Source organism: Ranitomeya variabilis, chromosome 4 (genome assembly GCF_051348905.1).
Source record: "Ranitomeya variabilis isolate aRanVar5 chromosome 4, aRanVar5.hap1, whole genome shotgun sequence".
NCBI lineage: Eukaryota > Metazoa > Chordata > Amphibia > Anura > Dendrobatidae > Ranitomeya > Ranitomeya variabilis.
The window spans coordinates 191,620,146-191,633,849 of NC_135235.1; the positions used below are offsets into that span (position 1 = coordinate 191,620,146).

The window sequence follows — 13,704 nt, forward strand, 5'->3', positions numbered from 1 at the left end:
CGAGACCCTTACTGATCTTACATTTATTACTTATCTGATGGAGATTTTGTAAGTGATACAATCCCTTTAACATGATCTATAAAAATTAAGATTAGAGAGGATTAGTATAGACCAAGGTGAATGTCCTTGTTTCCTATCTGTGTTAGCAGCTGTAGAATATTTAGTTTTCCAATGGCCCCAGATTCAAGTAAATTACACAGGTCCAACTGTTCTCAAGGACAGGCTATCAATATCAGCCATGCTAAATGAGAATGGTTGTAATTGACTCATAAAATTGATATGTAGTCTTTCAGCAATGTTCTTTCCCATTTTTCAGACATAAAGTACTGGGCAGCCAAGTGATATTATTCATAGTCTATCTTCTGTTTTGTGTATACATTTTATAAACATCTATTTGTGCTCTTACTGCATGCAATTTACTAGGATCCATCAACTCTCAGTCATGTTTAATAATGCATGGTGAGCTTAGATTGAGATTGGATTGAGACTGGAGGCCGTGTATTAATGCCCTTTATAGAGTGAAGGTTAGGAATAATTACCTCCATTTTACTAACTCTGGATTCAAGTGGTAGGTCCCTATGAGCGAGGACCATATGCTCCTTATGCTCCCACTTGTGTGCTTGTTTGGCAGCTGCATGATTTTGCCCTGGGCTTTATATTACTTCTCTCTTCTGCTGTCATCTAGTTTAGACTTTGTTCATATTTTTTTCCTCAAAGTAGTGGTCCAACAACTAATATTGATTTTTATCCTAAATCTTTATCTATTAGTTGCAATAATCTAATTATATAACTAGATTATTATATAATGATATATAATAATCTAAGCTTTTCTAATATGCTTTAATTGAAAAGTTCCTTCTCTAAACTACCTAACAGCTTTTTTTTACCTCCTTCCTTTTTGATGACACCTCTTTTGAGAATCTCCAGTGCATGTTGGGATACTCAAATGATATATGATTAGGGGCAGAGACTACAGTCACTGACATAGCCTCTGTCTTCACAGTGAAATGAAGCATCATCAGTGGCATCCGTTTCAGGGGCTGAGCTGGGCTCTGCTCTACAAAGCGTTAATCGGTTGTATTTTATATTTAAAACCTTTATTTGTATATTTTTGTTTGTGACTTTTTTAGCTAAAAAAATTGCACTTTTTCACTAAATGCAACAAAATTTCCAGAAAAATATGTAGCATACATAAAATCATTTCAGAGGTGGGACTGGAGTAGATTTTTTCTCCAAAAATTAATGTCAGGAAAAAATTGCAATTGATGAATCAGCCAAAAAGATACGGAAACCTTAAACTTCTCCCACAATTGTTCCCCTAAAAAACAAGTCAACACATAAAAATAGACTTTAAAAGAATAATTATAATTGGTTGTATCTTAAAAGTAGGGAAAAACACCAAAAACAAGGCAACAAATGAACAAATACAATAATGAACTTGGGCTATTATCTTTTTTCCTGCCAAGTTCTCTCGTGCTTAGTAGTTTTAGTTATTGAAGCATTCCTGTTTCTGTCATTATTTTCTGTCATTCCTGCCCATCATATGGACCGCCAGCTTGTGCCCTGGTTATGAGCTTGCTGGATGCTCTTAGTTCTACCGGTCTTCTGAAAGGACTCTTTGCTTTGTTCCTGAGATGTGATCCTGATTCTACAGTTTGGTAGTTCTCCCAGTTTTTTAAGTCTTGACCTTTGACGTGTTTTGGGCACTGACTCCTGTCTGTTATCCTGGCTTGCTTTCATATCCAACCTATCAGAGCTTTATAGAGAACCAACATTCCCAACAGCAAAGTCAATTCCTCCTTGTGGGTATTAAGTATAAAGTCTGAAGACAATATTTAGATAGTAAGTACCCATGCAAGGTCAAAAGGGTGGACATTCTAAACAATTGCAACTGATCCACAGAATATCTTATTTCTGGCTAAGTTATAAATTTAAAGTACTTGAACTTTATACTCTTCTCATAGGTTTACATAGGTTTTCTTCAGCTACTGCTATTTCCTCTTTAACTCCAAAAACATACTGATAGGTTAGTAGATTCTCCTAAAAAAATAATCCTAGTGGATAGTTGGGAATGGGAATTTAGAAGTCACTCATTGACTCATCTTCAAAACTCTCAACAAAACAAAAATCATTTCTAGGCTTCTCTTTGACTCCTTTGGGTGGACTTGAATAATTAAAATGTGAGCAAAACTTAGAGAAAAACCACATTGGAAAAAAGTGATAAGGAAAGCATTAGGACTGCTACCCTCAGAGCCTCTTTCAAGACAAATCCAACTTAGGGTACTGTCACACAGTACCATTTTAATCGCTACGACGGCACGATCCGTGACGTCGCAGCGATCGTATGATTATCGCTCCAGCGTCGTAGACTGCGGTCACACGTGGCAATCACGGCGCTGGAGCGATGCCGAAGTCCCCGGTAACCAGGGTAAACATCGGGTAACTAAGCGCAGGGCTGCGCTTAGTAACCCGATGTTTACCGTGGTTACCAGCGTAAACGTAAAAAAAACAAACAGTACATACTTACATTCCGGTGTCTGTCCCCGGCGTTCTGCTTCTCTACACTGTGTAAGCGCCATAGCCGGAAAGCACAGCGGTGACGTCAGACGTCACCGCTGTGCTCGCTTTCTGGCTGGCAGACGCTCACAGTGCAGAGAAGCTGAGACGCCGGGGACAGACACCGGAATGTGAGTATGTACTGTTTGTTTTTTTTACGTTTACGCTGGTAACCACGGTAAACATCGGGTTACTAAGCGCGGCCCTGCGCTTAGTTACCCGATGTTTACCCTGGTTACAAGCGAACACATCGCTGGATCGCTGTCACACACAACGATCCAGCGATGTCAGCGGGTGATCAAGCGACGAAAGAAAGTTCCATACGATCTGCTACGACGTACGATTCTCAGCAGGATCCCTGATCGCTGCTGCGTCAGACACTGCGATATCGTAACGATATCGCTAGAATGTCACGAATCGTACCGTCGTAGCGATCAAAATGGTACTGTGTGACAGTACCCTTACTTAAAAGAAGCAATAATGAGAAAAGAGCATTCCACATGATAAATAATGATTAATAATTTAGAGATTAAGGATTCATTAGCAGTCAAAAGCACATGTCCCCTGGAGCAGGACCTCAGAAGTAGTAGGAGTTGTGGAAGACTTCTGCTCCCTTGGGTATCATCTGTATGAGAGCTGATAGAAAAATCTTTTCAACATGTGCTAATTGTTCTACTATCAGTGACAACAATGCAAAGCCAGGAGTGTTCTTGGCATTGCCAAAGAACTGTCATGAAGTTAAAATATTTGGTCCCAGAAGGTATTATGATTTGGCACATTTTATGGATGCTCCATTTCTGGGGTGGCTGAGGGTTGATGCTTTTAGTCTGGGACAGGGCCAGTATCCATAGCTCTTTCAAAGACTACTAATATCAACTTAAAGCTGTCTGCATAGTCTTTGTTAGTTATTAGAGATGAGCGAATATACTCGTTACTCGAGATATCTCAAGCACGCTCGGGTGTCCTCCGAGTATTTAATCTGAATGATTTACATCTGTTAGCCAGCATAAGTACATGTGGGGATTCCCTAGCAACCAGGCAACCCCCACATGTACTTATGCTGGCTAATAGATGTAAATCATTCAGCTGCGGCGAGGAAAACTAAATCTCCGAGCACTAAAAAAAACTCGAAGGACACCCGAGCGTGCTCGGGAAATCTCGAGTAACGAGTATATTCGCTCATCACTATTAGTTATTAATTATAGGGAAGCATATGTCATTTTTGGGGGGGTCCCTCATTTTAATAACCAGTCTGTGAGCTGATATTAGTAGCCTGGGAAGCTCCATGAGTATTACATCCTTCTCAGGCTATAAACATCTGCCCCCAGCTATCTGCTTTCCCTCTGCTGGTTAATACAATTTCAGGGGATCTCACTTCAGTTTTTTCAGAAAATAATTTCTTTAGTAATAAAATACATGTACAGTAAGCTCCACAAGGACTGCACTAATTATATATGGGACTAACATCTTTATATCTATCTATTCTATTCATATATATCTATTCTATTTTGTCAGGTCACACGGTAGATGAAATTTCGGGTTTTCAAGGACATGGGTGTATAAAAATCGGATGGCATTTTCATAGCCTGAGTGCCATGTGATTTTTTTTAATCACACCCATTGACTTGCATTGGCGAATCTCATCCAAGATAGGAGGACAATACTGAGATTTTTTTCATCATCCCGATCTGAGCTGAGAAAAAAATAGCAGATAAGCAGGGACTCATCTGATTTTATCTGTTTGCACTTGTCCGTTTTTCTCACAAGTGAGTATGAGCCCTAAATGTTTTTCTCATGTTTGTCTCTGCACATCAACTGGTGACGTGACAGGCTGCCAAGATTCAGAACTTAATTTGACAATTTACGGAGAGGCGCTATAATAATCTGACAGATACTGTATGAAAGAACAGATGTATTAAATAAATAACTATTAAAATTTCTAAAGAACCATACTGATCATGCAGCAGTTATGTGGCATAGAGATCAAGAAGTGTTAATAGCAACAACATAAAATTAAAACACTTTATTTCAAAAATATTAAAATACATGAAAGAAAAAACAGAAATTATATTTATCTTTTTTTTATAAAAATTATTTTTCCATAAATATAGCCTAATGAGGGCTTGGTTTTTGCAGGACGAGTTGTACTTTTGAATCAATCCATTCATACCACATATTGTACTGGAAGATGAAAAAAAAAATCCAAGTACAGTATATACTCGAGTATAAGCCGACCCGACTATAAGCCGAGACCCCTAATTTTGCCACAAAAAACTGGGAAAACTTAATGACTCGAGTATAAGCCCAGGGTGGGAAATGCGGCAGCTACTCGTAAATTTCAAAAATAAAAATAGATACCAATAAAAGTAAAATTAATTGAGACATCAGTAAGTTAAGTGTTTTTGAATATCCATATTAAATCATGAGCCCCATATAATGCTCCATACAGTTCATGATGGGCCCCATAAGATGTTCCATACAAAATACGCCACATATAATACTCCATAAAGTTTATGATGGGTCCCATAAGATACTCCATACAAAATATGCCCCATATAATGCTCCATACAGTTTATGATGGGCCCCATAAGATGTTCCATATTAAAATCTGCCCCATATAATGCTGCACAAAGGTTAATAATGACCCCATAAGATGCTCCATAGAAACCTGTGCCCCATATAATGCGGCATAAGGGTTGATTATGGCCCCATAAGATGCTCCATAGAAACATTTGCCCCATATAATGCGGCATAAAGGTTTATTATGGCCGCATAAGATGCTCCACAGAGTAATTTGCCCCATATGCTTCTGCTGTAATTAAAAAAAATGGCATACTTACCTCTCGTCGCTCAGGCCCCCAGCACTTGCGATATTCATCTATCCCCGGGTGCCGCTGTGTCTTCCGGCTCTCTGGCTGTGACTGTTCAGGCAGAGGACGCACACTAAACACACTAAACACGTCATTGCGCCCTCTGACCTGAACAGTCACTGCGGAGTATGCCGAAGATGGAGCGGCTCCCCGGCGGTGGAACGGGGGCAGGTGAATATCGTGCAATGCTCACCTCCCCCATTATACTCACCTGCTCCCAGCGCGGTCCATGCTTCTCACTAACAGATGGTCTCTGACGCCGGCAGCTTGTTCCGGTGTTCAGCGGTCACTGGTACCACTCATTAAAGTAATGAATATGAGGCTCCACCCCTATGGGAGTGGAGTTGCGTCCATATTCATTACTTTAACCCCTTCATCCCCGGAGCTTTTTTCGTTTTTTTGTTTTCGTTTTTCGCTCCCCGCTTTCCCAGAGCCATAACTTTTCTATTTTTCTGTCAATATGGCCATGTGGGGGCTTATTTTTTGCGGGACAAGATGTACTTTTGAATGATACCATTGGTTTTACAATGCCTTGTAACAGAAAACGGGAAAAAAATTCCAAGTGCGATGAAATTGCAAAAAAAGTGCAATCTCACACTTGTTTTTGTTTGGCTTTTTTGCCAGGTTCACCAAATGCTAAAACTTACATGCCATTATGATTCTCCAGGTCATTATGAGTTCACAGACACCAAACATGTCTAGGTTCTCTTTTATCTAAGTGGTAAAAAATCCAAAGTTTGCTAAAAAAAAAAAATTGCGCCATTTTCCCATACTCGTAGCGTCTCCAATTTTCATGATCTGGGGTCGGGTGAGGGCTCATTTTTTGCATGCTGAGCTGGCGTTTTTAATGATACCACATTGGTGCAGAAACATTCTTTTGAACACCCGTTATTGCATTTTAATGCAATGTTGTGGCGACCAAAAAAACATAGTTTTCGCGTTTTGACTTTTTTTTCTCGCTATGCCATTTAGCAATCAGGTTTATCCTTGGTTTTTTTATAGATTGGGCGATTCTGAACATGGCAATACCAAATATGTGTAGGTTTGATTTTTTTATTGTTTTATTTTGATTGGGGCGAAAGTGGGGTGATTTGAACTTTTATATATTTTTTATTTTTTTATATTTTTAAACACTTTTTTTAATTTTGGCATGCTTCAATAGCCTCCATAGGAGGCTAGAAGCATGCACAACTCGATCACCTCTGCTACATAGAGGTGAAGCACAGATCACCTCTATGTAGCAGAAATGCAGGGTTGATTTGAATGCTGACCACAGGGTGGCGCTCGAAGCAATCGGCCATCAACAACCATAGAGGTCTCAAGGAGACCTCAGATTGTTATGGCAATGCACCGATGACCCCCGATTATGTGATGGGGGTCAGCGGTGTGAGCACTTCTGGCCGCATGGCCGGGAGCGCTAGTTAAATGCTGCTGTCAGCATTTGACAGCGGCATTTAACTAGTTAATGGGTGCGGGCGGATCGCGATTCCAATCGCGCTCATTGCGCGCACATGTCAGCTGTACAAAACAGCTGACATGTCGCGTCTTTGAGGTGGGCTCACTGCCGGGGCCCACCTCAAAGCAGGGGTTCTGCCTTCTGATGTACTATTCCGTCAGCTGGCAGAAAGGGGTTAATAAGTGGTGCCACGGGACTGCTGAACACAGGAAGAGCTGCCGGCGCCCGGAGACCATCGGAGATGCAGGGACCATGCCAGGAGCAGGTGAGTATGCGACAGCCACCACTCCCCCTCCCCCCGACCCCCTGGGACAATGAGTTGAGTATAAGCTGAGAGGGGCACTTTCAGTCTAAAAAAAGGGCTGAAAATTTCAGCTTATACTTGAGTATATAGGGTACTTTCAAATTGCAAAAAAACAATTGCAAAAAGCAATTTAACAATTGCTTTTTATTTTATTTACATTGTTCACTATACGGTAAAACAAACCTGGCAATATGATTCTCCAGGAAAATTTGAGTACGCAGATTCCAAACATGTGCAGGTTTTCCATTTAAGTGGTGAAAAAAAATGTATTAATTTGTAAAAGAAAAATTGCTTTTTTCACCATTTTCCAAGACTTGTTTTCATTTTTTGGGAGGTAATGGCTGTGTAAGGGTTTTGTTCTCATTCCCTTGGCTGATGTTTTTACTAATACCGTTTTTATTGCATTTTATTACAATTTTGCGGCTGCCCAAAAATGTAATTTTGTCGTTTTGATATTTTTTTTTACTTATTGGATTAATTTTCTTTATATATTGATAGATAGGACTTTTATGAATGCAGCAGCACCATAGGGGATTTTAACTTTTGTGTTTTTTTATTTTTTCCTATTTTTAAAAACATTTTTTTCCACTTTTTACTGTATTGATTAGTCCCCTTAGACCTTAGGGGACTTGTAGTTGCCATTGTCTGATCGCTTGTGCTATACATAGCAGTGCAACAGCTTTAACAGGTTAACAGCCAAATTAAATCAGCCGTTATCTGCCGAGAAAGATGCTAGCTTCACATGCGAGCCCCCATCAAAGGCAGGGACATGACATATGACGCACATATCATATGTTGTGAAGGGTTTAAAGCGGTTTGTCACTTTGTGTTGACAACTGTGTTGGACACATGATTTTGGGGCACTTTCTAATATGTAGGCATTATAAATTTTCCTTTGTGAAGTTGCGATTGAAAAACAGTTGTCTTAGGGTTCCTGCTTTTTCATTAGAAGCTGATGAACACGTCTGATCACATGCTTCTCCATCGACTGCTAATGCAGTCTGTGAAGAAAGCGGTTCCTACAAGCAGGTGATGCTTCACAAATAAGAAGCACCAAGAAAACATACTTATTAATAAGTGGCACACAATCATGGCCCCAAAACAGTTCACGTGAGGGCTTCTATTTCCCTTTCCTGACCAGGCACATTTTCAAGTTTTATCGTACGTGCACTTTTATCGACTCTGGAACGCTTCAACGGATCCTGATGATTCTGACATTGCTTTCTCGTGACATATTGTACTTCATGACAGTGGTAAAATTTATTTGATATTACCTGTGTTTATTTGTGAAAAAACGGAAATATGGCGAAAATTTTGAAAAATTTGCAACTTTGAATTTTTATGCCCTTAAATCAGAGATATGTCACACAAAATAATTAATAAGTAACATTTCCCACATGTCTACTTTACATCAGCACAATTTTGGAACCAAATTTTTTTTTTGGTAGGTAGTTATAAGGGTTAAAAGTTGACCAGCAATTTCTCATTTTTAAAACACCATTTTTTTTTTTAGGGACTATATCACATTTGAAGTAACTTTGAGGCTATATACACACATTCAGGATTTTTCCTGTTTTTTCATGGTTTTTCGCTATAAAAACGCGATAAAACCACAAAAAAAGCATACAATAAGCATCCTATTAGAATGCAATCCGCAATTTTTGTTTTTTTCCACAGTGGAATCGCATTTCAGAAAAAACACAGCATGTTCATTCCTTGTGCGTTATCGCGGGGATTCCGCACACATAGGAATGCATTGATCTGCTTACTTTCAGCATGTTGCTATGCCAACCATGCAGGAAGTAAGCGGACCATGTGTGGTTGGTACCCAGGGTGGAGTAGAGTAGACTCTCCTCCAGGCCCTGGGAACCATATAATTGTTAAAAAAAGAATTAAAATAATAAATCGTGATATTCTTGTCACGGAGACTAGGTGGGCGAGAGCTTATAACCCGGGCCCCTGCAATTTCCCTAAGACTAGGGAAATACTGACTGGCCCTCTAACTGAAGTTTACACTGATGGTGTGCATGTTCAGGCCTCGAACCTCACCCTGCCTCCTGATACAACCCTGAGCTGGAAACCTCCTCCCTCCACCCAGTGAATGCAATACACCAGTACCCACAGTTAGCACAGACAAGGATAAAGGAAAATATACATCACGCTGCAGTCACTCAGGAATACACTATAAATGTGCAGGGCAAAATAAACACAAAAATAGGAAAGAGTAAATAAGACAAGGGAAAATACACCACCAGCAACGATACTCCAACGACCAGCTCTCCACTCCAGACCGAGATAACAAATGCACAAGACAGAAGCTATAATCGGCGACACCCAATGATCAGGAGAACTATAAAAAGGCAATGGGCATGGCCCAGCCTCCAATCCGAGGATCAGGTAAATTAACCCCGGAACAGCTAGACAAAATCTAGCCAACGCCAATGAGCAAATAGTGGTCAAAAGTGGAACTACTGCTGTCTGTCGGATGACCTGGTCTGAACAGCATCCGACATGACAGTACCCCGCCTTCTATGAGGGACCCCAGGGCCCTCACGGCTTATAGGACCCGGCTTGTCCAGATGACGACGATGAAAAAACCTGATCAGCCGATCCGCATGAATGTCCGAGGCTGGTACCCAGGACCTCTCCTCAGGCACATAACCATGCCAGTGTACCAAGTACTGTAAAGTGCGGCGCACTACACGAGAGGCAACCACCTTGGAGACTTCAAATTCCAGGTTACCATCCACCAAGACTGGAGATGGCATAGGCGCCGCGTCCACAGAACCCACCACCCTCTTCAGAAGAGAGACCTGTGGAACACGTTGTGTATCTTATACACCGTAGGGAGCTCCAGTCGGTACGCTACTGGGTTAATGACGGCGGTGACCCTAAATGGACCAATAAACCATGGACCCAATTTAAGGGACAGAATTTTGAGTCTTATGTTTTTTGTGGATAACCACACCCAGTCATCCACACTCAGGTCCGGACCTGGCACACGCCTACTGTCAGCCACACGTTTGTACCTAGCACCCACACTCAACAGGCGCTGTTTAACTCTCCTCCAGACTGACGACAATTGTGCTCCTAAGCGGTCCTCCTCCGGAACGCCGGAAGAACCCCTTTGACTCAAAGTACAAAATTGAGAATGTAGCCCGTAAACACAAAAAAACGGAGACTCCCCAGATGACTCCTGGCGATGATTATTGATGGCAAACTCAGCCAAAGGAAGAAAGGTAGACCACTCCTCCTGATTATCAGAGACAAAGCAGCGTAAGTACTGTTCCAAATTTTGGTTCATACGCTCAGTCTGACCATTTGACTGAGGATAAAACGCCGAAGAATGAGACAACTTGATCCCCCGCCGTGAGCAAAATGCTTTCCAAAATTTTGCCACAAACTGAGACCACCTATCAGACACGATGTCAGACTGAACCCCATGAAGTCTGACCACCTCCTGCACAAATACCTGCGCCAGATTCTTAGCGTTAGGCAATGAAGGCAAAGAAACAAAGTGCGACATTTTTGAGAACCGATCAACAATCACCAAGATGACCGTGTTCCCAGCTGATGAGGGCAAATCAGTGATGAAATCCATGGAGATTTCCGTCCATGGCTTACTAGGTACCTCAAGAGGAAGTAGTGTGCCAACAGGACGGGAGCGAGGCGTCTTAGCCCTAGCGCACGTGGTACAAGCTGACACGTATGAGACCACGTCCTGTCAGATCTTGGGCCACTAAAAACGACGTGACACCAATTCCAATGTACCTCTAACCCCTGGGTGGCCAGCCAGGACAGCACCATGATGCTCCGCCAAAACCTTTAAGCAGAGATGAAGTGGTACAAAAGATTTGTTGATAGGAAGCTCAGATGGTACCTCCTCCTGAGCCTCGGCAATCTCAGCCTCCACCTCGGTAGTGAGAGCCGAAACCACAACACCCTTTTGGAGTATGGGTACTGGATCCTCCCTAGGTTCTCCCCCCGGAAAACACCTGGACAGAGCATCTGCCTTAGTGTTTTTAGACCCCGGTCTGTAGGTGACAACAAAATTGAACCACGTGAAAAACAATGCCCAGCGATCCTGCCTGGGAGACAGACGCTTGGCAGACTCCAAATAAAGCAAATTCTTATGGTCGGTAACAACAGTGACCTGATGAATCGACCCCTCCAAGAAGTGTCGCCATTCCTCAAAGGCCAATTTGATTGCCAACAACTCTCTGTTGCCGATATCGTAGTTACGTTCGGCGGGCGACAATTTCTTGGAAAAATAGGCGCATGGACGCAAACCGCTCAAGGATGAGCCATGTGACAGCACCGCCCCCACACCAACCTCAGATGCATCGACTTCCACCACAAAAGGTTTTGATACATCTGGCTGCACCAGAATGGGGGCCGAAACAAACCTGTTTTTAAGAGATTCGAATGCGCACACAGCAGCCTCAGGCCAAACGGAGAAATTGGTACCCTTTTTAGTCATGTCAGTTAGCGGTTTAGCAATGGTGGAAAAATCCTTGATAAATTTCCTATAGTAGTTAGAAAACCCAAGGAACCGCTGAAGTGCTTTCAGGTTATCAGGCCGTTCCCAATGCAACACCGCTTGCACCTTAGCGGCGTCCATTTTAAAACCAGAGGCAGACACGATATAGCCCAAGAAAGGCAACTCCTGTAACGAAAACACACATTTCTCCAGTTTTGCATACAGCTTATTCTTTCTGAGAAGCTGTAACACCTGCCTGACATGATCTAAATGAGTGTCACGGTCGCACGAATATATGAGGATGTCATCAAGGTACACAATAACGAATTTCCCCAAAACATGCGAGAACACATCATTTATGAAATGCTGAAACACTGCAGGTGCCTTTGTCAACCCAAATGGCATCACCAAATTTTCAAAATGACCCTCAGGGGTATTAACAGCCGTCTTCCACTCATCACCTTGACGGACTCTTATGAGGTTGTACGCCCCCCTGAGGACAACCTTGGCAGGGAGCATGCACTGAGATACCATCATGGAGGACATACACAAGCTCAGATTGGACTCCTCCACACCCAATGAGTTTAGAAGTCTTTCCGCCGTTGCATTTTTCTTTGACAGCAGAGGACAGATATTAATAAAATGACCAGTTTTACCGCAGAAAAAGCAGGCTCCCTGCCTCCCATGTACAGAAGCCTGATGCTTAACATGTGATACCCCTGCGATTTGCATAGGTTCCGTGGGCTCACCTGCAGCAACCTCACATAAACCCAAACCTCCTCCCACAGATGACGTCACATGCTCTCCCAGACGCAAACGGCGATCAATATGGATAACAAGACTCATAGCGGAATCTAGTGAAGTAGGAGTCTCGTACATCAGGAGGGCTTTTTTAACCCTGTCAGAAACTCCATGAATAAAATGACTCCGCAGCGGGGAATCATTCCGAGTGTCGACCGCCCAGCGGCGGAATTCAGAACAGTAATCCTCTGCTACTCGCTCCCCCTGGTAAATAGTGCGTATCTTAGATTCTGCTAGAGCCATTCTGTCAGGCTCGTCGTAGATGTTTCCAAGTGCAGAAAAAAAACTCTCCACAGAGTCAAATGCAGCAGAATCAGATGGCAAAGAAAATGCCCATGCTTGGGGATCCCCGCTTAATCATGACAACACCAGGCCCACACGCTGAGCCTCATTACCGGAGGAAGTCGGACGCATCCGAAAATATAGTTTGCAAGCCTCACGAAAAGTAACAAATTTACTGCGTTCCCCAGCAAATTTTTCAGGCAACGGATACTTAGGTTCAGCAACTTTATCTGTAACAACGGCTTGCACATTAGATACTGCTATTCCCTGTTGCTGCACTGCCCCCTGTCATGATCTCAATGGCAAGAGAACATAGCATAAGCATATATAGGAACTAGCTCTTGGAAGATGGGAACTGAGCTGACCATGAACTAAACCTAACGCACAACTAGCAGTGGCCGGGTAGCATGCCTACGTTGATTCTAGATGCCCAGCACCAGCCGGAGGACTAAATAAAGCTAGCAGAGGAAAATATTAGCCCTAGCTCACCTCTAGAGAAATACCCCGAAAGGAGACAGAGGCCCCCCACATGTATTGGCGGTGAGTTGAGATGAAATAACAAACGTAGTATGAAAATAGGTTTAGCAAATTTGAGGTCCACTTACTACATAGCAGAAGACAGAAAGGACACTTTCATGGTCAGCTGAAAACCCTATCAAAAACACCATCCAGAAATTACTTTAAAACTCTGGCATTAACTCATAACACCAGAGTGGCAATTCCTGTTCACAAGAGCTTTCCAGACACAGTAACGAAACTACAGCTGTGAACTGGAACAAAAATGCAAAAACAAACATGGACAAGAGTCCAACTTATCTAGTAGTTGTCTAGGAGCAGGAACAAGCACAGAGAGGCCTCTGATAACATTGTTGACCGGCAAGCAACTAACAGAGCAGCAAGGTTATATAGCGACTCCCACATCTTGATGGGAACAGGTGAACAGAGAAGATGAAGA

The 13,704-nt window shown here is 42.4% G+C and overlaps 1 protein-coding gene across 1 annotated transcript in view; it reads left to right on the top strand.

Moving 5' to 3' along the window:
• The window catches only part of GRIN2D (glutamate ionotropic receptor NMDA type subunit 2D), a 1,124,513-nt gene that overhangs the window by 742,101 nt on the left and 368,708 nt on the right, over positions 1-13,704 (top strand). The window lies entirely within an intron of this gene.